We start from the raw sequence: 26,117 nt of genomic DNA, 5'->3' as shown, positions 1-26,117 counted from the left end.
GCTTATGTATTGCGATCTTTTGTGGTTCTGTTTGTTTCAATTGGTGAGTGCCTATAATGATACCCGTTGCTACGTAAAGGAATCACGAGAGCTGGTCACTACTCTGACTAAGGACTTAAAGGTTGAAAAGTCTAAAGTTGAAAAGTTGGAGAACTCTGTCCAAACCTAAGCATTGGAGCATAGCCGCTTTGTGGAAAAATAGAAGGACAAGATCCAATCTATCTCCAAGGATAGGGACACACATCTCGACTCCTCCCTCAAGCTCAGTGCTCGGGTGGAGCAATTCATTAAGCAAGAGGAAGAACGCATTGTCACCATCCAACAACTCCAAGCTGACCTTGCCCGGGTTGACGATACTGCCTCCGTAATCACTCGCTCGGTTAATGATATGTTATTGCATCAGTCGGATCTCATTGTGGTTGAGCTTCAATCTAGGTTTCTTGATAAGGATTGGAGCTTTGTTAGCCAGATTGATGCATATCAGAACTTAGATGATGAGGAGGAAGTGGCTGCGGAGGCTGGAATCTTAAGTGAGGGTGTGCAAGATCCTGCTATGGTTTGCGCCCTTAGGCTATAACCCAGGGATAAATAGTACCGAGATGCTAAATAACAGATTATACAGAGTTCTTATCAGAGGTATAGGTCGCACCATGTTCTGAGAAGTGGAAACCAACATAAAAAAATTTCTTACTCTTTACATACAGTCATATTCAAGACAACACATAGTAAAAATATATCTTTTATATGGTTGACCATATATAGTACAATCTCCCTTAATACATGTATACAAAACTGAGGAGGTGACATATGCAGACACAACTGATCCTGATCTTAGTTCCGTTTCTGCCAGTCTGAATAGTTGAAAATCTGACTGCTAATGCGTCTTGGAGAAAAAATCTGGAAAAATATTAACATTTTATATAAGATGCCACTCAGTGAGTAAAAATTATCATAAATGATTTTTTGAAATAACATAGCATATCATGAGCATCTCAAATAAAGCATATAGTGCACTCCCAATAATCAAAATATATCTAACTCCTCGGGCCACCAATTCCCGACATCAACAATTATCACATAATAATAGCCATTCATAAAATCATTCTTAGCAATAGTGTGTAGATATCACATCATTTCCATTGATAAAAATTTAGATCATAGTCATTCAAGGCGTCATGGATACGATGCTACAGAGATATAATTCAGAAGTATGATGCAGATGATTTTCAGATTATTTATGTTATGACATGTCAAACCAAGCTCGCCCTCGCAGTATCAGATAATAAATTTCAGATATCGATTTAGCTTGCCAGCTTTCATATTAGATTTTGAGCACGTAGCTCCAGATTTCAAATTTATGAGCATGCTGCTTCAGATACATATTTGACCTTATAGCTCCAGATAACAGATTATGAGCACGCATGTAACATCCCTTCCCGGTCCACCCGTTAACCCGAATGAACCGAGCCGAGACGCTACAATCTGATTGAACCTATGTCCTGTCATACGGATATCATACTGTATGAAAAATATGAATATAAACTACTCCCAATTACACTCTAAACTTCCAACGTCTCCAAAGAATCATCATAACACAATAACACTTTATATATCTTTTCATAATTGTATATATCCTCAATAGCATTTAATATCTAGCAATTAATTTCATTCAGAATCTATATCAAGTTTTTCATGACCTAATCATACCTACTATAGTAAACTATTTCATCTTCAATCATTTCATAAGTATTATTCTTATCTCCACCTACTTACACCAAAATAATTACATGTTTCAATTATATTTACAATCACATAAGCTCTAACAAACATAATAATTATACATGCCATAAATCTTAATACATGCCATAATTCTTAATATTACAACTCTCAATCTACTATGACCAAGTTAGTCACTTCTGCGTTGAACGTACTCCTCAAGTCTTCAAGTACCAACCACTATCTTCAACCTACGCGTGATAAAAATTGACGCGCTGAGTATAAAACTCAGTGGTGCTCATAATTCACATACTAAACAAAGTGCGATGGCAACTAACTTAAAATACAAATTTCATAAAGCATTGATACTCATAGAATCAGTAATTTTCAACACAAATGTATCTTTATACCAAAGAATAAACTTCTAATTCATACCATAAATAATTTAGTTCTAATTATCTCATAACTCCTTTACATGAACCTTTAATCACACATTATGATACTATCATGATCTTACCTGCTGTTCATTGTGTTGTATGAATGAAATCAATAAACAAGTAAGAAGACATAACAGTATATGTTCATTGTCTTACTTGCTATTCATTATGATGTATGACTTATGCACTTTTAGTCACATCATATAAGTTATGATTAATAACATCTCATGACTGTATGGCTCCTTAAGAATTAAATAAATAAACTTGTAAGAATATATAATGTGAGGGATCTAAGCCTACAGTGCACCTAGGCCACATCGGTTAAGTGCGAGGAGTAAGTGATGTACATAAGAGGGGTGGTGCCTTGAATGGTTGGACGCGTTTTGGTGGTGAAATGGCTGGAGAGTTGGAAGAACTCCAGGGTTAAGCGTGCTCGCTTAACGGAAATCCTAGGATGGGTGACCTCCTGGGAAGTTTCCCATTTCCCCCAAGAACAAAACCGTGAGGGTGACCTCGTACGGAAGGGCCCAAAGCGGATAATATTCAGCCATGTCAAGGGCCATGACAATTGGTATCAGAGCCGAGTCCTCGTTCCTCTGGCCGGTGGTGGGGCAAACCTCAGCGAGGACGCTGAGTCCCTACGGGGGGTGACTGTGAGGGATCTAAGCCTACAGTGCACCTAGGCGAATCCCACATCGGTTAAGTGCGAGGAGTAAGTGATGTACATAAGAGGGGTGGTGCCTTGAATGGTTGGACGCGTTTTGGTGGTGAAATGGCTGGAGAGTTGGAAGAACTCCAGGGTTAAGCGTGCTCGCTTAACGAAAATCCTAGGATGGGTGACCTCCTGGGAAGTTTCCCATTTCCCCCAAGAACAAAACCGTGAGGGTGACCTCGTACGGAAGGGCCCAAAGCGGACAATATTCAGTCATGTCAAGGGCCATGACAGGAATGGAGGTTCCATCAATTCGAAATGATCGCTCAAATGATCATTTCAAAGAGAAAATCATATCTGAGGCTAAAGATGGAGGTTCGGCCAACACGAGATGATCATGAAAATGATCATTTCATTTTGAATTAACGAATTTAATTAGTTAGTTAAGCATTCTAATAATGTTGTTAAGTGTTGGTTTGGAAGGAATTATGATTAAATTGAGATCTCCATACTTATATGGTTATGGAAGTTTAAGGAACTTAAAAAATATTCATTATTGATGTAATATTTGATGAATTTTTAATGATATTAATTGTTGAGTAATTGAATGAGTTGAGATTACAAGATTGTTAAGTGAATGTTAGAGAATATACAGGATTTTTTGAGAGTTCAAAATGCAAAGGGAAATAAAAATATTAAGCATTCAAGTCATGCACACTAAGTGTTTGATTAAATGACTAAATGAGTATTGGGGTGCTTGCTTACTCATATAGGTAAAAGGTTCCTAGAAGGAAGTGAAGGAGGAGACTCTTCCAGGCCTTGATACCACTGCATTATGTACTGTGAGAAAAAGCATCTAATATTTAATTGTATGTAATTAATGAATGCTTTTAACATTTGATGCCATCCTGCAATGATATGAACATGATTCTTATCATGGAAAAAAGGAAAGCTAAGTAAAAAGGTATGTACTATCTTAAGGCCAAATTGCCTAACATGTGATGGATGTTTATTTGAGATATCTGTTATAATAATACACTGTATTTGACATCTACTTTGAAAGGAGTATGATGTGATACTAAAAGGTGACAAATTAAGCAAAATGTATGTATTACTTTGAGGTTTGTGAGCCTAATCTGTGAGTGCAATTCTGTTAATTCTACATCTGAGATAAATAAAAGTTATGACTATCATTAACAACTCATAAATTTGATATGTATCTGGAGCTGCGTTGTAACATCCCATTTTTCTATTGAATCGAGTCGTTGCTTCGAGTCGAGTCGGGCTGATCCAAAACCCAGTTCGATCCATTAGATTCTAGAGTGGGCTAGAATGGGATGAAATTGAAATAAGGAAAAGAAGTGGACTTACTTGAAGGAAACAAAAAGATCAAAGTATAAGGATTAGGACTTGATTTCACTAAAGTGTAAAGTTGAGGTATTGAGTTGTATCATTTTGACACTTGAGGTACCATTTGGTAATTTTCACATAAAAAATCAATGACATTCTAGAGACTACCCGTGGATTCCATTTCATTTTCATTTCTTCATCCTTATCTTCATTCTTCTTCCTCTACTTTCCTCTTCCACTTTTCTTTCTCCATCACGTTTAATGGTGGTGAAGATTTTAATGGGAGTTAAGCATTAATTCAACTTCTATTCTATCCAAGAGAGGTGAGCCAAAGGTAGAAGGAAGCTAAAAGAAGAGCTTAAGCTTATTGGCGTAAAGGTGTGATATCTCTTTTCATTTACCATTTTCTTTGCATGAGAAATTGTGTGGTGTGTTGCTAATGAGACAATATTGCTTCATGTTGAGTGGGAGGACTGGTAATGGTGAGAAACAGGGGAGAACAGGGGAGGTATTGAATAAGTGAAGTAAATAGTGAGTTTATGCTGAAACAGGGCTTGCTGGAAATTTTACCAGTAACTTCATCTTGATTTTGACCCCATTTCATGATGGAATTAGGAAGTGTCATAGAAGAGTTATTTGTTCCTCTATGTGTTAGCTTTACATGGGTTTTTGAATCATTCAAATCGAAGTTGTATATTGAGAGCTTTGATCAAAAGAGTACAGACAGTGCAGGCTGGAAAACGCGACGCGCGCGCGCGAATTGCATGAAGAGCTCGCGACTTGTGCCTGAAACTCACTGACTCTCATTTTGCACTGTACGCGCTCGCGACTTTCAAGTGCGCGCTCGCGTACTTGGCCCTTGGCCTGTAAGCACTCGCGACCTTCATCGCACGCTCGCGAATTTGGCCTGGGAACTCACCGTCTCTCATTTTGCACTCTACGCGCTCGCGACTTTCAAGTGCGCGCTCGCGACTTGTGCCCAATAACTCACTGTCTCTCATTTGGTGCTTTACGCGCTCGCGACCTTGCAAGGCGCGCTCGCGACTTGTGTTTTCATGCACTTTTGGACTTCTTTTTCTATGCAATTGGATTCTTTTGCTCACTTTGTATGCCTCCAATCATTTTACAACAAAAATACAACATTAAATCATGTATCAAAACAACATGCAAGCATGCAAATGATGTGAAATGAGGTAAACACAACTTGTAATTGTATTCTATGCAATTGTGAAATGATGTGAAATGGTGTATGAAGTTATGAATTCTATGCAATTGTATTCCTTTCTCAACTTGCATGTCTTCAACCATTTTAAAACAAAAAGACAACATGAACACATGTATAAACACAAAATGCAAGCATGCAAATGGTGTGAAAATAACATGACACAAGCATGCAAATTATGACACAGTTCCTTTGCTTTTGTTTTATCTATTGTCATTCCATTAATATGCTCCATTGAGGTTAGGTAGAAACCATGTAGATAACGCTATGTCGCGACATAGAATAGCAGATCTGCACCCCATACAGTTTAGTACTCCGGCTACAGGCCGTTGAGTGGATATGATTATACAGGCCATAGCAGCCAAGCATACAGTTTCATCCAGTTTCATACAGTTTTTCTTATCACTTCGGTTTCACTATAACCTTATGGAGCTATACAGTTATATCGACTACAAATTGCATAATTATACAGTATACTAAACAACAAGAAAGATCATTAAGGGAAAATGAAAGTATCATGATATGTGGGCTTACATTCCAGATGTGAGTAAATGTTTATTTCTACATATGTATGTGCTTATATGTTTCTTCATTCATTGCGATATTCACTGAGTTTAATCAAAGTTGCAGAGTTCATACAGCATAAAGAACATCAGGTAAGATTATGAAAGTATCATGTTATATGTAACGCCCTATTTTTCCTGTGTTGAAATAGTAGTTTATCGGTCTGTGAATAGTACTATCGGTCCGGGAGTCGGTATTATTTTAGTCCGGAAAAATTATTATATATGATTAATATTTTATATCACATTCTTGGAGCATGCATGCATGGTTTTTACGGGTAGAAAGTAAGTAATGAATATTTTTGGAGAATTTTAGAGAATTAGTGAGTAGTGACTTAAGGTGTGAGATTAATTAAGGAAATTAGAGGCAATAGTTGTATGGATTAAATTTGAAATGGTGGTATATTAATTAAGAAAATTAGAGGAATTATTTTTATAGAGTAAAAATAAGAATTTTGTTGTGTTATAAAATATTTTGAAGGAATTTAAGTTGGAGAATATTTGTAGCCATTAGATTAAATTTACATTCAATCCTAGCCATCCAATTTTGGTGAAAAGACCAAACTACCCTTTTCTTCAAGTCCATTTCTTCCTTTGCTTTTCCATCCAACGTTTACTTCTTCTTCTTCCCATTTTCCCTTTAGCCTTCCTTTTCTTCTCTTTATGTTCTTCACTTCCTACTTCAATAATTCACCAAATTCACTACATTTACCTTGAATTAAGTAAGAAAATCTAGAGATTAAAGCTTAAGAAGTGGTTTTTGGTGATTAATTTCAAGGAATTTGGAGAAGTTCTACATAGGTGAAGTAAGTGAGTTCATGATGAAACTTCATTATTTTTGGGTTTAGAGTTTTCTTTTAGTATATACATACTTAATCATGCTCCAATTTCTTCTTTTCTTTGTTTTCTTTGTTTTGATCTTGAGCTTATTACATGTAGAGGGTGGAGAGCCTTCTAACAAAGATAAAGGTAAGACCAAAGTTTAAGGAGCTTTGATTCAAGTTGTTTTAAAGGTTTGTGTTCATAAACACACTAACCTTACTTCAATTTTTGGATTTGTGAAGTTTGTGCTACTTTGTGAAAATTTGGGATTTGGTATGAAATGATTTGATTGCTGGAATTTGGTTGTATAAATGTGTTCTTGAGTGTTTTCTAAGCCTATTTATATGTTGAATTTATGAAGAAATTATTTTTCTCTTCTTCTTCCAAAAGTGGCAGAATTTTACCAAGGGAAAATGTTAATGGGTGTGTTTAAGGACTGTTTTTCTATTCGTTTTATTTTCCCTCTGTATTTGAGTCCTGCATGAAAGTTGTAGGTATACTTCTTAGCTTTCCAACCCATCCTCTTGTGTCCAATTTTGATATATATAGCTCAACTTATGACTAAAACACCTAAACTGACTCTGTTGTAACGTACCACATGCAGCAATAGATTGAGTGACTATTTTGACCACCATAATGGCAAGATTAGGTGTTGAGCTCTTCATGAGATTTGTTGCCCTGTGTCTTGAGATTTACCTGGTTTTGGATTGGTTTAATTTGAGTGTCTGGTTATGGAGAAATTCAATAAACATTGGACTTGGTTCTGCTGAATCCGGTCTGGACTATTAGTCTGTGTTCCTAGCTTATTTTGCCTATCTTACAGGTTGATCTGGGTTATGGTTCCTTCATAAAAATTATATAATTGTGTCTTATATTTCTAATAAATCTAATTTCATTCAATTTGGAGATATATAACTCAAGTTATGTATCAAAAACTCAGCAAAGGTCAAGATTGCTTTTATGCTGGAAATTTCCTATGTTAAGTAATTTTGTTTAAGTATGAGAAGTTTCATGAATGAATTCAGTTGAAATTCAGTTTTTATTGTAATTTTATGAATACTACAGAAAATAAATTTTATGAGTAATGGAAAGTCAGAATAAAAATAAGAATAAAAAAAAATGATTTTGGGCTCTAATATACTTGGTGTGAATTGGATGCGTGATTTGATTTTATTATGTATGATGAGCATGCTCGGCATTTGATGCCATTATGATAAGAAGCTATGATCATATGCTAGGCACGTGGGTGTCTTATGTTAGGGCGGACGCGCTCTATATGTTATGAAAGGTTGGCGACCTAAGGCCATTATGAATATGTTATGAAAACCTATCTGCTTCTTTTTCTCCTAAGTGTATGTGAGCCCTTGTAAAAATAATTATAAATCTCTTGCTGAAAATTTCTATTTTAGTGTGTTGCCATCGCAACATTGGTTTGTTGTGTTTTATGAGCACCACTGAGTTTTATACTCAGCGCGTTGATTTTATCACGCGTAGGTTGAAGTCTGTATTTGCTGTTTGAAGACCAGAAGAGTAGCATCAGAGCTGAAGCGATATTTTGGTAGTTGATTAGTGTTTTATGTAACTAAGTATTATGACATGTATAAGTACCATTTTTTGGAGATTTTATTATGTAATTTACACTTTAAGTATACTATTGTAAATTAATTGGGTGTAGTTATTGGAAGATAAACTTGGAACTTATTTATTATGTAGAACATTCAAAGCAATAAGTTTAACTAAATGTATCTAAATGATGCATATGAAAATGTTGTAGTTATGAAATTAGAAAAGTGTTATTGTGTTGTTCTTGGAGTTTGAATTTAGGAATGTTTTGTATTCACCTGTTTGGCGACTTCTATTTTTAAGGGAAACTCTTGCAGTTTTTCTGTAGGGTTCTCCCAAATCATTTTCAAAAAAAAAAAAAAAAAAATATATATATATATATATAGATTACTATTTGCTAAACTTGTGAATACTAAATCACTTCTATTTCATGATTTATATGTTAAGTTAAGACGGTGCCTCTGGCACCGAATGTGACTTCCACCGTCGGGTCTCTCGGGACTAGGTGGCGGGTGTTACAATTCCTAACCTTGAGTATGACTTTCTCAATTCAATCAAATTAAAGCTTAAGTCACATGTTATTCATTCAATAACAACTAATTAATAACTTAAATCATGTTTACATCATTTATTAACATGAGAATCAATCTCCCCTTCAATTTCTCTACTTTGAAACCCTAACCCAAACTTCTCCAAATTATGAAAATAACTCAAACTAATCAAAAATTAACTTACCTTAGCTGGTTTCTAGCAAAAACGCTTTGAAAATCAAGTAGGATTTCCAAGTTCTTAAGGTTTTCTTCTTCTCCTCTCTAGCTTCGACCTCTCCTTCTATCTTTTCTAACTTTTTGTTCTTTGGGCAATTAATCTTCCTTTTAATTCTTATGAATTGGTTGGTCATGTGCAAGTTACATGACCACTTATTCCTCATAGCTCCTTAAGGTTTTACCTTTTTGTACTTTAACCTATACTTATTATCATAAATTTTCTTTTATGCTAAACAAGTCCATGATCCTCCATTAACACTTAATTAATCTCATTTAGGCCTTAATTACACGTCTTAGATGATTAAACACAAAATCATTAAGTACTTAATCAAAATTTTAATTGAGGTGCTTCACATGCTAGCATGTCATCGCTATGATTTGAGCACGTTTAACCTTCTCCTAATTAATCTCCATAATCATTTTTGACTTTGATTAATTTATAATCTTGTGATTAAGAATTTCTTACTAATATATTAAGACGGCTTTAATAATCTAATCACCAAAATAGACATAATTCTCCATAATAGTCTCATTATTCTCTCTTGAGTCAACTCATTTATAAACACCATATATAGGTGTACTGAAAGGTTTTAAAGAACATATATGCACTCTTTGTGTCTAAGACAGAGTGCCAAACTTTTCGGGTTCAGAGCTTATTCAGATTATGTATTTGCATATTCACATTCTTATCAGATGCTTATGTGCAAAGTCGTGCATAGAGATGGAAGCGGAAGGGGTATTTAAAGGTATTCGATCTGATCCGATCTGCTTATTATAGATTTGGGTAGTTGTAAACAGATTTAAAATAGGTATGGATAGTAAAATTACTAACCGCAACGAATTCGGGTAGGATACAGATTTCAGTCAATGGTTATTCGTTACCCGCTATCCGTTAGATTAGGGCTACCTGCAGATACCCTACCCGTTTATCCATAATAATAATATATTTATTATATAAATATTGGTTTAGAGATTTGAAACTTTGACCTATTTAAAAATGAGAATGATGATATTTATCACTAAACCATATTAGTATATTTGTTAACTTAAAGGATATAAGCCCATACATACATATTAATTAGCCATAATTCATGAATTTTTATTCATTATAATTTCTTATTTTATTTTTTTAGGATAGTATTTTTTTTAATTGTTTTCTCAAAGAATATATTATGCTTTTAATACTAAGTTATACAATTTATCCATATATTATAATAGATCAATTTTCTATTTTAACTTTTCAATAAATATGCATATAGGTATAGTAATTGAATCCATTTAAAAATTAAATAATATGTGGTTGTTTTTTGGAAGAACTTAAACTTCCTTTTTTATTTTTACTTAAGATTATACGAGTTTTAATAGTTTTACTTAAGATTCTAACGTTAATGATTACTGGTTTTAGTTTCAAAAAAAAAAAAAAAATATTAGTGGTTTGAATCTGTAATTTAAATGATATTTAAACGGATTCGGTTCGAGTTATTAAAATTTGCGGGTAACCTATCCAATTTAAATGGATATGGATGATAAAATAATTAACGGATTTGGATACAGGTAATTAAACAGATATTTAAACGGATTTTTAATGGGTATAGTTAGTATAATTTTAAACGGATACAGATACGAATAGTTTAAAATTCACACTTCATCCCTATTTAAGCATATCATTGTCTATTATTTATCACAGATCAATTGCAAATGCATGTGTATATACATTCATGTCACATATGTCATGTTTATAAATACAGATGTATGATCATAATATGACGTTTCATGTCCAGGATGTTATAATTCCTTCCCCCTTAAGAAATTTCATCCTCAAAATTTTTACTTCACTCAGGAAATAAATGGGAGCAATTTTGTCTCACATGTTGTTCTGTTTTCCCACGTAATGTTCTTTCTGGATTGGTTTTGATAAAAAACTTTTACCAATGGTATCTCCTTGTTTCTTAGCTTTTTTTAGTTTGATAACCAATAATCGCAATTGGTTCTTAAGCATAACTCAAACTATCAAACACTTGAATATCTTGAATTTGTAACACATGTGATGGGTCTGATTGATACTTTCTAAACATGCTCACATGGAATACATCATAGATCTGAGCTAACTCTTGTGGCAATGCCGATGTATATGCTAAGTAGCCAATTCTTTCGAGAATTCCATAAGGGCCAAAGGCTCAATTTTCCCTTTTCACCAAGCCTGATAATCCCTTTCCATGGCGATGCTCTGAGAAAAAATTTCTGGTCTACTTGATATTCCATTTCTCTTCTCTGTTGATTTGCATAACTCTTTTGTTTATCATGGACTGCTTTAAGCTTACTTCTGATTAATTTAACTTTATGCACAATTTCCTATTCTATTGTAGGTCCCTCTAATATTCTAATTCCTTCTTCATCCCAATATAAAGGACTTTGCACTTTCTACCATATAATGCTCATACAGTCCCATGCCAATACTACTGTGTTACTGATTATTATAAGCAAATTCTATCAAGGCAATGTATTGATCCCATGATCCTTGAAATTCAAGTATACAAGCCTTTGACATCCCTCAACAGTCTAAATAGTTCTTTTAGATTTTCCATTTATCTGAGGATGAAATGTTGTACTAAAACTCAATTTGGTGCCCAAAGCATTCTATAAACTAACTCAAAATATAAAAGTAAACCGTGGATCTCTGTCAGAAACAATTGATATTGACACACTATGAAGTTTCAAAATATCATCTATATATCTTTGGGCTAACTTTTTCAGTGAACTACCCTATTTGATGGGCAGAAAATGAGCTCACTTAGTCAATTTATCAACTATAACCCATAAACATCATTTTCCTTTGGAGTTCTAGGCAAACCCATAACAAAATCCATAGTAATTCTTTCCCACTTTCATACAGGTATTGATAATGGGTGAAGTTTACCAGCAAGTGCCTGGTGTTCAACTTTGATTTGTTGACATGTCAGACATTTTGAGACAAATTCAGCCACATCCTTCTTCATCCTAGGTCACCGGAAATGAGTCCTTAGTGTGTGGTATATCTTGGTGGTTCTAGGATGCATAACATAGGTCGCCATATGAGCTTCCTCAAGAATCTCCTTCCTTAGATCATTTACATCAGGTACACAGATTCTTTATCCTACCATCAAAGTACTATTGCATAGTTTAAAATCTGTGCTCTGGTTCTACTTAACTTTCTCAATTATTAACTTAGTCTTTAGATCCTTGTCTTGTGCCCCTTTAATTCTATCATGTAGCATTGATCTGATTTTTTTTTAAAGTTATTATAAGTGCCCCCTTTGTCCCATATTAAATTCAACAGCCACCCAGACGTAATTCGCCCGCCTAAAAATGACGTAATGTGCCATAAGTCCCCTGGGACAGGTTTTCAAATCCACATCAATAAAGCAGCCAGAATGGCGCGCATTTCATCCATCAAAGTCGTGCATGTCACGTAGACCAAGTAAGTATTTTCTTACTCACGCGTCTACTTTACACTTTGATGACATTTTGCTTGAAAAGCAAAATATTATCAAAGTGGGGACAAACTGTAGACGCTTAAATTTTGCCCTTAAAAGGTTCAATGATGATACACCATTTTTCCCATTAAATTGGATCGGGGTTCCCGATCGCCCTGATTTTGGGACTGATGGTCCGTGGCTAAGATTACCGATGTGTTTTTCAATATTAGCTTTTGCACATTTTTTCGTAAGTCAATAAAAAAAGACAAAAATAATCTTAATAGTAAAAGACAAAAAACAAAGTACAACGAATGGAGAATACAATCATCTCCCTCCCTCTCACTTTTAACTTAGAATACAAATAGTTTCCAACAATTTCGCTTGCTCTCAGTCACCTTCTTCCTCTATGAAAGCTTTCTTTCCATTAGTTTACTTAAAAATGTGATATTGGAGCAGCATAAACAATTTGAAGCGACACTAGCACTGAATCAAAGCATAAAAGGTAATTTCTAATAACCAAATGCTTTTTGTTTAAAGCAGTGGACTTTTTGCACATTTTTTATGAATTTTCTATATTTTCTTTGCAATGGCTTGTTATTTTTGTTTTCGATTCAATATATGCTAAGGGTATGAAACTTATGAATGAGAGTTCAACTTTTATGTTTAAAAATTAAGGTTTTAAACATAGGTAAGAGGTTTATTCTCATGACCCATTACTTTGGGCCAGACTGGCACTAGAACCTAAGTAGGTTTAAAGCCACCAGAGCCTGTAGTAAGCCTAAAAATATATTAAACAAATACTATATTCAATAGAAATGGCCTCACGCCCAATATCATCAATATTCACAAATCATATGTCTTGCACTCGCTTGGCCCATATCATCATACTCGATGATAAATCAATTTCCAATACGTTCTCTAGGCTCATATCAATACATTGCATAATAGACACTTCAATAAATAATATATCATTAATTTTTAAATTTATTATACATGACTATTATAATTGCGAAACCATCTAAGAATTTAAAATTTCACCTCAGTATACCAACAAACAAAAATTAATCTAGGTTTCATTTTCTACATTTCCTCCAGATTCGGGTGGCATAAAATCATGAGATACCGAGAGACTTGTAACCTGAAAAAAAAATATTAAGGTAGGAATGACTGCCTAAACTCAGTGAGTAGGTTAATTAACCCTCTCACCCCATACAATCACACAAATGCGTAAGTAAATCAATCTAGTCATCCAACTAGTTATATGATCATGCAGTTTATCACACAATGACAAAACAACAGCAATCACAAATATTAACACCTTCCCATAAGCATATCAAGTGGAAATTGGTCAATGGCATCACCAAAATCCCTAGCGAGACGTCCTCACACATGGCTCGCCCTCTCATCACATGTGCACCAGGGAGTCGATCCCCCTTACATGGTCTATCGTTCTCAACCTCACTTGACCAGCTCTCTCATTTTTTTTTATACTCTCTTTTCTTTTCCATACCAATAGGAGGCCACCATGTGATTTTCCATATCATATATCATCAGATACACACGGGAGTGCTGATCTCTTCATACATGGTCTATGGTATTATGATCGATAGTGTCATAAACCGCCCTTACAAATTCAATGGTGACCCATTTCATCCCAACTCCACACAAGCAAAAGCAAACATGAATCACATCACAACTCATCAAGTCAATTTCAATAACAACAAATAATGCAACACAAAATACAATTTACTAAATAGTGCATGTTTAGCATTTAGCCCTGTATGTATGAATGCAAATGCAAGTGGATGATGCGAATTATATAACACTACTGACAGTTTCTTATTGTCCTGAATAGGACTCTCTTTATTACTGCCCCCTTTTCAGCTTTTGTCTTGATCGATGTTCTGGAAATTTATAAGCATCTAGAAGGAAAATTCTAAGTAAGAATTCTAATCCAAGAAATTTAATCCTTATTCGCTAGATAATTAAAGTCGTTATTTAATTTATTAAACTATATAATTACAGTACCCTTGTTTATTTGTTTATTTTCTTTATATCGTTATTTAATTTATTAAACTATATAATTACAGTACCCTTGTTTATTTGTTTATTTTCTTTATATCTTTAATATAAGTGTCTTTGGTAAATTTAATGTTTCATAATAATGATAATATTAATAATATTAGCAACATCAAAAATGAAAATAACATTAATCGATGGTATTAGTTATAGTAACAATTTTAGGAGTTATTTCCATTTAATAATATAGCTAGTCTAGTTCTTTAACAATTCCCATTTTTCGAAAATCTGATAGTATTCTCTCTATATATCGGATTGTCCTTATATTCACACATTACAATATAAGTGATTTATACCACCAATGCATTTTAATTGTTAGTTTCCTTTCACAATTTGCTTAACCATGATCACTTGTACAAGGTATTCTAACTCAATATTTATAGTCCATTAGCCACATTGAAGTCCAATTCCTTATACGATGCTCATATATCTCAACTATCTGTAGTTAAATTTAGAAAACTCCAATTTTGACTAATTCGATTAATTTTATTTTTAATTAAATAACTAATTCAAGTTTTGGAATTTATACCGAAAATGAGGAACTAGGTCTTAGAGCATACCAATCGCAAATCGGACTACAGTTCCACGATCCGCATGAGAAGAAGGTGATTTTGTCTCTTGGGCCTTTGCCGGAGCGTCGTCGGCCGGTCAACTTATTGTCTTTAGGAGGTTATTTATTTGCTTCAAAGCTTCCAGAGATGGGTTCCATGCCTTTTATAAGCCTGGACAGATGTCACCTTAAAGGTCCATTTGGAGGAGTGATTTTCAAGTACTTGATCCCTCTGACAAGATTAAGCCACTTGATGTAAAGAGGAAAGTAGGTAGACATAAAAATAAGAGGAATAAATAGGAGGGTGAAGGACCTACTAAAACAAAGAGCATAAGATATACCACTGTTAGGTGTAAACAATGCTGTCAGTTTAGCCACAACAAGAGAACATGTCAATCCCAACCTCCATTACAGTGACATGTTATTTATAGTTTATTTTTTATTTTTATATTTACTGCTGAACTAGTGTTTGTGAACTGTATATTAATTTCTATTTATTATTAATATCAGGGCACGAGAAAGAGGCAGAATAGAGGACAATCTCAATCTGCAATTACCAGCTCCAGGCCTGCAGAAACAACATCAGTGAGTGGGACCTGTTAAGCTGGACAGAGACAGATTAGGAAATTTTCTATATGTTTTGCAAGGGGCACAAGCAGTTCCATATTGATTTACTCTAAACTTTTAACTAGGAGCAACAATATATGATCTTTTTTTTTTTTTTTTTTTTATTAGGAAGTAAATGTAATGGTAAATGATAATTTCCTGTGTTGCTTGTGCCTACTTGTAAATTTATTGGACGTTTGATTTACAAGCACTAATAATATTTTGGTTTCTGTAAAAAATGCAAAGTACATTTCATCAAAGTGTTGCCTACTTATAAATATATTGTAATTAGTTGTGATATACAACAGGTGAAGTTAATGATTTGCAGAGTTGTTTGTTGGATTTGCAAATTTCATTTTCTGTGGCTGGCAATTGAAATTGTATATATAGGGGATTGAACCTTGAATATAAATTTAACTAACAAATATGAACATATAAATAGGAATTTAACTAATAGATAGAAACATGAGCCAAACACAAAGCCAAACACAAAGAAAACCCTAAAACTCAAAAACAAAGAAGCTGCCGTTCTAAATCAAAGAAAACCCTAAAACTCAAACACAATATTTTCTATTTATACCAAACCCACATACCATACCCATTTCTACTTAACCCAAACCCATCTAATAAGCCCAACTAACCCATTAACCCATATAACAAACCCATTTTACAGCTGTAATTTTGCTACATGAGGAAATGTACAATACAATAGTCCCTAGAATTAGAATATACAACACACTTGTAAATATAAATAGAACATAGTGTACAGCTTTCAAATCAATTGAAGAAAGATACAAGTTCTTCATCTATTTTCTGCGTTTCTGTTCATGGTATCAGAGCCTGATCTGGTATCTGAAATACTAAAGCTTCATTCAAGCTTTTTCTCCTGAAATCAATGGCAGACAATACTAATCAAAACAATGAAAACACAAATATTGAATCAGAAACTTATCAAGTTTCTGCATATGAAAACTCAGCTTCAAACCTCATTAATATCTCCTTGAATGGCCGGAATTTCTTATCATGGAGCAGATCTATGACCATAGCCGTAAAGGCCAGAGACAAGTATGAATTTGTCACTGGTGAAGAACAAGAACCTGTAGCTGGATCTCCATTGAGAAAGAGATGGCAGAGAATCGACAATTTGGTAACATCCTGGATCTTAAACTCTATTTCTAAAGATTTGGTTGAAGCATTTCTGTATTATCAAACTTCCAAGGATCTTTGGAATGAACTGTCCACTAGGTATGGTGAATCTAATGGACCTATGATTTACCAAATAAAAAAAGATATTTCAGTAACTGTACAAGGCAACCAAACAGTAGCTAATTACTACACAAAACTAAAAAAACTCTGGGATGAATTGGCTTGTTTAAGGCCCATTCCCAAGTGTATCTGTGGAATTGTAGAAGGATGTACCTGTGGTGTTATGAGAGCAGTTTCAGATCTAGATGGAGAGGAAAAACTCATGCAATTCCTCTTAGGACTAAATGATACATATGACAATGTTAAAAATCAAATCCTGCTTATGGATCCATTTCCAAGTATGAGTAAGGCTTATTCAATGGTGCTGAGTGTTGAAAAATAGAGGGAGGTAAATATTGTGATCTATGATTCAAGCGAGAATAGCAGTGCAATGTATGTGCAAAAATCAAGCTACAACAACAAAAATACAAGCCATAATTCCAGATCTAAGGTTGACAAGCATTGTGATCACTGCAATGGGACTGGTCACACTAGAGAAACTTGTTTTAAACTAACTGGTTATCCAGATTGGTTTACCGAACTCAAAAAGAAGAAGAAAATTCATGCACATTATGGCCAAGCAAGTGATGCACAGCTGAATGTTAACTCAGGAGGCAATGAAAATGATGTATCCAGAATGGTGAGAATGGAGATCCAGCGTGCATTCAAGGATAAAATGCAGTATGATGATAAGGCAGGAGACACACCTATAGCCAATGCAGTCAGTTTTGCAGGTATTGTCTCTCTTTTTCATTATAATGTGCATGATAAATGTGAATTAGTTCCATGGATTGTTGACAATGGTGCAACTGATCATATGACATACATGCATCATCTATTTCATACATTAACCAAATTACCCAAACCTAGAATAGTAACCTTACCTGATAACTCCACCAGAACTATAACACATATTGGCAAGATCAAAATACATGACAGATTGGTATTAAAGGATGTGTTATATATACCAACATTCAAATGCAATTTATTATCTGCATCAGCCCTTGCAAAAGACAATGCACTATCAGTGAAAACACTACCTGACCACTGTTTATTACAGGATTTGCAGACTGATGAAGTAGTAGCTATTGGCAAGTTGAATGGAGGCTTGTATTTTCTTGATAAGAAGTGTTTTGTGCCTGTTACTAGTACTAAAGCTCTACTTACTTGTACTACACATGATGATCATTTGAGACTATTATGGCATCTTAGATTGGGTCATATCTCTATGGCTAGACAAAATCATGTAATGAATTTTAATACAAGCAGTGATACTCTTACCTGTAATGTTTGCCCCCTTGCAAAACAACAAAGATTACCATTTTATCCAAGTTGTAATAATGCTAAAGGCATATTTGATTTAGTACACATTGACCTATGAGGACCTTATCCAATTACTTCTTTAACTGGTGCCAGATATATGCTCACTATTGTGGATGACTATAGCAGATACACGTGGGCCTACATGCTACCAAACAAACAACAAGTCCACTCAATCCTTGACCACTTTACCAACCTAATAGACACCCAATTTCATACCAAAATCAAAACAATAAGGACTGATAATGGCACTGAGTTTGTGAATAATGTAGTGAAGACATTATTTCTTTCTAAAGGAATTACACATCAACTATCTTGTCTTTATTCCCCACAGCAAAATGGGAGAGTGGAGAGAAAACACAAAGAAATTTTGAATATTGGGAGAGCCCTACTTTTTCAGGCTAAATTTCCTAAAATTTTTTGGTCTGAAGTTCTCCTATCTGCAGTTTACCTGACCAATAGAGTGCCTTCTGCACTCTTAGAATGTTTAAGCCCTTTTGAAAAACTACACCAAACAAAACTAGACTTGACACACTTGAAAGTTATAGGCTGCCTGTGTTTTGCAACCAATACTAAACCACACAAAGACAAGTTTGATCCTAGAGCTAAACCATGTGTATTGTTGGGTTATGGGGCTCAACAGAAGGGTTACAAGATTTATGACATGCACACTAAGCAGAGTTTTTACTCAAGGGATGTTATATTCAAGGAAACAGTTTACCCCTTCCATCACAACACCCCTCTTGAGTCTTGTACATTCAATATACCAACATGTTTAGAAGACAATGACCCACCAATCCTTGACCATACAATCCCACCTACAGATATGCCTAACCAAGACCAAATTGACCAATAGACTACACCTACATATGACCTAGAAAACCAACAAACCATCCAGACAGACCATAATCAGACATTACACATAGACCAGCCAGTTACACCAATTAGAAGAAGTACAAGAAATTCCAGACCACCTGCATGGATGATAGATTATGTAACAAATTGTGCAAATTCCAATCACAAACCTTTTTCACCCAATTCACCCTATTCACATGCATATGTATCTTTTGCATCTAATGTCAACAAAATTCATGAGCCAATGTAATATCATCATGCTATTTCTAATGAAAATTGGGTGCGAGCAATGCAAACTAAACTGTAGGCTTTGGAAGACAATGGTACATGGGTCTTAACTGAGTTGCCTAAAGGGAAACGGGCCATTGGATGCAAATGGGTCTACAGGGTCAAATACAAACAGGATGGAACTGTAGACAGATACAAAGCTCGCCTGGTTGCTAAAGGGTTCAATCAAAAACTAGGCATTGATTACAATGACAGTTTTTCTCCTGTTGCTAAAATGGTGACTGTGAGAATTTTATTTGCTCTAATTGCTAAATACCAATGGAATCTCCACCAACTCGATATTAACAATGCCTATCTACATGGTTTTCTTGATGAAGACGACATCTACATGCAACCCCTAGCTGGCTATTTTAAGGCTTCTAAGGGCCAAGTATGCAAACTGACTAAATCCCTCTACGGAATCAAACAAGCTGGCAGAATGTGGAACCAAGAATTGACTAATACATTACTACAGTATGGATTTCAACAATCAATGAATGATCACTGTCTATTTACCAAAGGAGAGGGCAAAGAATTTCTAGCACTTATTGTCTACGTGGATGATATTTTAGTTGCTGGACCTGACATTCAACTCATATGCAACATCAAAGAATTTCTCCATTCCAAATTTACTATAAAAGACCTCGGCCATGCAAGATTTTTCTTGGGTATTGACATCCTTTGGTCCAGTGATGGCATATATTTATCACAAAGGAAATTCATTCAAGATATGCTGTTAGATTCACACATGCAGCACGCCAAACATGCATCCACACCATTAATGCAAGGTCAAAAAATTCATGCAAACATGGGACCATTACTCACAGAACCAGACAATTACCGTAGACTAGTGGGGAGACTACTTTACCTGAGTTTTACCCGACCTAACATTACTTACTCAGTTCAACAATTATCTCAGCACATGCAACATCCTTGTCAGGGTCACATGGTCGCCGCCTCTCATGTTCTACGCTACTTAGCTTCCACCACAGATTTGAAGTTATTTTTTCCTACCTCTTCTGCGCTTGATCTCCAAGAGTACTGTGATGCTGATTGGGGGGCTTGCATTGAGACTCGCCAGTCCCTTACAGGTTACTATGTTTTTCTGGGTACCTCGCTCATCTCATGGAAAACAAAAAAACAAACAGTGGTTAGTCGTTCCTCCGCCGAAGCAGAATACAGATCTATGGCTAATACAGTGTGCGAAATCATTTGGATTGACAAAATACTCACAGATCTACAAGTCAAAGTACAAAAGCCCATACCTTTATTCTGTGACAACCAAGCGGCGCTGCATATCGCCGCCAACCCAGTTTATCACGAGCGCACTAAGCACATCGATATCGACTGCCATCTCATCCGCCATCACATTCAATCTGGTCTCATTGAAACAAAACATCTACCTTCCGCGTCCCAACTCGCTGATATTTTCACCAAAATGTTACCCATTTCTCATTTTCGTCTCATGACTGTCAAGTTGGGCTTGGTTTCCTTACCACAGTTCCAACTTGAGGGGGGCGTGAACGAACATGAGCCAAACACAAAGCCAAACACAAAGAAAACCCTAAAACTCAAAAACAAAGAAGCTGCCGTTCTAAATCAAAGAAAACCCTAAAACTCAAACACAATATTTTCTATTTATACCAAACCCACATACCATACTCATTTCTACTTAACCCAAACCCATCTAATAAGCCCAACTAACCGATTAACCCATATAACAAACCCATTTTACAGCTGTAATTCTGTTACATGAGGAAATGTACAATACAATAGTCCCTAGAATTAGAATATACAACACTCTTGTAAATATAAATAGAACATAGTGTACAGCTTTCAAATCAATTGAAGAAAGATACAAGTTCTTCATCTATTTTCTGCGTTTCTGTTCAGAAAATTTTATTACAATAGGGTTTAAACAAACGCTAACCTGTAGCCCATTTACTGCATGCTACTAAAGGAAGAAAAAAAAAAAAAAAAAAAAAAAAAAACAACATCTATTCAATGCCTTTAGACCCATCGGCTACAACTATTCATGGTAAACCACGATCCCAACCTCTAGTTAACAATCAAAGTCAAAACCACAATGAATGTAATGAAAATAGACAACATGCGTAACGCTTCAGATGGCTAACTACTACATCCATCCTTCCAATTTTCCCCAAAGGCATCTATTTTCCTCCTTCAAGTTGTATATCATATCTTTGATATTTAAAACGTCTTTGACAAGGGTTCTCTGGAGTTCGGCTTCAAAATCATTTACCTCTCTTTCTATTGACCGGCTCGACACCATCCCTCACACTTGTCTCAGAGAGTGACTTAGCGGACTTGCACCATTCCGAAAAGGTACCATACTCATTATCCATACGATAATAGTAGAGTCAGTTCTTATTTTTGGTAGTAGATTCAAATGCTAGCCGTCTTTCTACATTTGCAAAGAGCATTCAGGAACCTGCCTTCCATTCATTATCTCTATGCTCAATGACATCATTTTCTTTCAATCCAAAACCCTAGCCTCATTCTTTTTCCAAATCACTTTTGTCTTTCAAATAGAAGCTCTCAATACACAAATATTATTGATTCCACAATATAACACGTCAGCAAAGGGGGGGGGTATTATTGCCTTTATAATATATTCTCTCTCTTTTGATCTTAGCTTTTTTATTGACTTAATGGAAAAAGTGGAAAAAAAAATGGGACGAAGGACTGAATTTTGTGACGCATTGAAATATGAGGATTTCAGAAAAACATTTCTGGAAAAGCAATTCATTAATTGTATTTTGATATATGCAGGGGTATAATAGTAATTTTCCCAAAAGAGAATTCATTTGACGATATATCAGTATATAAAGCTCGCTATTCGTGCCTTGCCCACGGTCTATGGAGGGTTATCAGCTTTTCTGTTGAGATGGAGCTCAAATATATAACTGAATTTCAAGAATTAAGCAGACAGCTATATTATATATAGTGCAAATGCTGCTTTCACTGACAACTGGAGAAAGTGGACCTGTGGAGTGTGGATTATTCTATATATATATATTGCAAGTATAGATTAATTAGTTGGATCATCCACTTTTCAAGCCAATCAAAAGAAAAAAAAGGTGACACAGAGAATTTGCTCTCATTTTTGGTTTGCTTGAAAGATATTGACATTTCTTCACGCTTCATTGATTTATACATTATTAAAAAATTCTTTAATGTTCTAAGCCTTTAGATTTCGTTTGCTGCCAAAATTCTTTTACAGCTTCTGTTCTTGTTTCACTCTATCTTGGTTATATAACATAGTGTGGCTTGGTTTTAATTCTTTTTTGTTCATTAGTTTCCTGAGAAATGGATGAGTTAGTTGGTAGGGTGGGTGGTAGATTCAAAATATCCTTGACAGATTCTACAATGATGCGAATTGTGCATTCTACAATGGATAAAGCACATGAAAGAGCACAATCTAAGGAAGGTGTTATAGAGCGACTGACTGAAATATCCAAGTTCTATGAGTTGGCAGTTATGCAGTTGGACGGGTGTTTGAGTTTTGTTCAAGAAGAAGCAGATCGTAGTTTTGAAATCAGCAATGAAGAAGTATTATGGGACTTGACAGATTTTAGAGATCGTCTTATAGGACGTCTCAAGGAGTTGGAGCTGTTCATTGCAGAAAAGGATAGAGAGTTAACCAAGAGAATAGAAAATGAGTTGAAGTTTAGACAAGCATTGGAAATGAAAGAAAGAGACCTGGATTCTTTATGCGCCAAGATCAAGCTTGAGCCAACCAAAATAGAAAGTGTTGAGGCGCTTAGCTTGGCAATAAGGGAGTTGGTGATGAACTTATTCTTGGAAATCGGGTAGCAGATGAGGAGTTCTCTGGGTTGAAAAATTCGCTGGATCGGCAGGTGTGGAATATCAAACATAAACTAGAACCTGAAGATAGGAGGAGAATAGGAGTTTTGACAGTATAAAGATTGAGCAGATGGGTTCTGACATAGACATCTTGAAAGAAACTATGGATATTGCTTTTGGAAAGATGCAGAATTCTATGTTCTTCTCTGATATGGAACCCATAGAGCAGCAATGGAGATCGACAATTGAGAAAGATGCATAAGGCATTTTGATCAATGGTTTTGTGAGGGATATTCAGGAGAATTTCAACGTAAAAGTTAGAGGGAGAGAAAACAAGTTTCTTTTGGACTGAGTGAGCATCTGTCGGATTTGATGAAAGAGATTAAGTGCTTGAATGATGATCTAGAAGCTCTTTGCTTATCCCAAAGCAATCATGAGGGTAAGATTTATCTGGGGCCAAGAGAAAGGTCTTTATCAGAAGAAGACATTCATGGTAAACCTGAAAATTCCACCTTAAGGGTTGAGAAAGTATAACAACAGAAGGAGGTTGGAGAAGAGAATACAGAAGATGATGCTGTTACCTTTGTTGCTAAAATGATAAAGAATCATGAGTCCTTTATCAAGAAAAAATCCAAAGAGGTGCAGAAGATAAAGCGGGAAAATACTGGAGAAAAAGGTTGTTCATCCCCCAAGAGAGAAGAGGATCTTATTAAACCTAGAAGAAAGATCTAAGTTGTTATTATAAGAATGGAAAATTTAATTAACTGGAATGCAAAACTTGGTGAAAGTTTTGGTGAGTATGAAGGTACTGACCATGAAAAAAGTTACTTCACACGACAGGAGAAATCTCACATTGAACATTCGGAAGATGGCCAGGAGAAAGTGAAGACAATTTCAATGACCAATGCTGTGAATGAATTACAGAATGAAATAAAGATTCTGAAAGAAGAGAAAGAAGATGCAAGTTTGCAGATGATGATACTGGAGAAGACTTATGCTGCTCTTTTTGAAGGTTTCATAAATGAATCCAGCAATTATATTTATAGTTATGACTTGGAGATCCTGATAAGAGAAAGTATGCATGAAGATTTGTTGGAGAAAGTGGTAAATGAGTGGAATGAACAAATTGAAAGTGACCAGCTTGGTGTTCAGATTAGAGAAGACATAAATTACATCGTGTTTAGTGAGGCAGCGAAGGATTTTGGTTCTACTCTTGACTCTGCATTGGCAGAATATGTAGATGCCAGAGATGAAAGATCTTTTTGGAAGACTATAATATCGAGGGAAAATTAAGGGAGGAAATATCAAGTGTCTTTTTTGGGGAAACATGCAAGGAATGGAATGAATTTATTGAAAGATCTGGTATTGAAAACCTTATTAGGGAAGATATATATCAGATTGCTTTGGAAGAGACACACAGAGATATAGCTAATACTACTGATCACATAATATGCACATTCAAAGAAGGCATTTTAGAGGGAAAATTAATAGAGGAAATATCCGGATTACTTTTTGTTGAACTGTGGAAGGAGTGGAATGAGGTTATAGAAAGATCAGGTACTGAAAGCCATGTTAGGGAAGAGATGCATGAGATTCAAATTGAAGACCTGAGGGATACGGCAAATATAGATAATTGCTTTGCAAGTAAACTCAATGAGGTCAAAAATTTGGAGAATTGTATCTGTTTCTTCAATTGTAATGAGTCCTTTCAAGCTATAGAGCATTCAGCTAAGGATGATGTCTGTATGGTTTTCCTTAGGGAAATGTTTAAAGAGTGGAAGAAGGAAATTGATGCTCAAAACTTTGAGTGTCTCATTGGGGAAGAAATTTTCCTACTTGCCATTGTAGAGACTATGAAAGAAGCTGGTGCTTCTTATAGGGAAGCTGCTGCGCAGGATCATTTCAAAACCTCAGAAGGTTTCATATCTGATGACAAGTTAGACAGAAGTCAGGAGGTCAGCGGAGAGGATATTTTGGTCCAAAAACAAGATTCACTATTAACTTGTATTAAATTTGAGGAGGATTTGATTCAAAGCATAAGTTCTGAAATTATGCAGTATGATGCACATTATCACTCCATTCAAAAGAAGCATGAAAATTTGGATAAGCTAAAGATATCTCATGCGTTGTTTACTGAGATGGGAAGCACTTTCAGTTCTGTAAGCAGCAAAGTTGAGAAAGACCTGGAGCAAATTGCTTTGAGTAAGGCACTGTTGGACGAGCTAAGGACTTGCCTAGGTGTGACAGGTGAAGGTATAGAAAGGGTTGATGATTGGACAGCTTTTTCAGATGCCAAGAGGCCATCCTTGTCACAACCAAAAGAAAGCAAGGAGTTGAAAGTTGTTGAAGTGCTGGCATTCTGTTTCATCAAATATTTTTCTGTTTTATCAGTTTTCAATAACACTGCTGGAGTTCCTAATTTCCAGCCTTACAATCTCAGTTTATTATTTTGTGTTATTTGGATTCCATTATTTGAGGAGAATTTGTTATTTCAACTTGTATAAATTCTCAATTACATTGAAGTAAAATACATCTTCTTCCTCTCATATTTTTTTAATCTTTTAAATTTGTTTCTGTTGAAACTCTCATTAATTTAGCAGATACATTGTTTCAACAGTGGTATCAGAGCCACATGGTCTTTCGGGACCTGCCTTTTAAACATTTAAACCTTTTAAACCAATTTTTAAACCGTCTCTCAATCCCTCTTCTCTCAACCTTTTAAATTAAAACCAGCCACACAAAAATGTGGCCTCCGGTAGCCTTTCTATCAACCCTCCTGAAATTTTCACAGGTGAAAACTATCAAAATTGGTCAGTAAAG

The 26,117-nt window shown here is 35.2% G+C and overlaps 1 long non-coding RNA gene and 1 pseudogene across 1 annotated transcript; both read left to right on the top strand.

The window, feature by feature from the left end:
- The first annotated feature begins 6,584 nt into the window (after positions 1 to 6,584).
- Positions 6,585 to 8,480, top strand: LOC149495795 (uncharacterized). Its single transcript, XR_016321447.1, has 3 exons — positions 6,585 to 6,746; positions 6,880 to 6,953; positions 8,257 to 8,480. It is a non-coding gene; the product is annotated as an uncharacterized LOC149495795 (long non-coding RNA).
- Positions 8,481 to 22,266: 13,786 nt separating this feature from the next.
- Positions 22,267 to 25,810, top strand: LOC149495794 (uncharacterized; annotated as a pseudogene).
- The last annotated feature ends 307 nt before the right edge of the window (positions 25,811 to 26,117 follow it).

The sequence above is a fragment of the Jatropha curcas genome, chromosome 6 (genome assembly GCF_041381405.1).
Source record: "Jatropha curcas cultivar XTBG-Jc1 chromosome 6, XTBG_Jcur_1.0, whole genome shotgun sequence".
Taxonomy (NCBI): domain Eukaryota; kingdom Viridiplantae; phylum Streptophyta; class Magnoliopsida; order Malpighiales; family Euphorbiaceae; genus Jatropha; species Jatropha curcas.
This window is presented reverse-complemented; position numbering and strand designations above follow the sequence as displayed.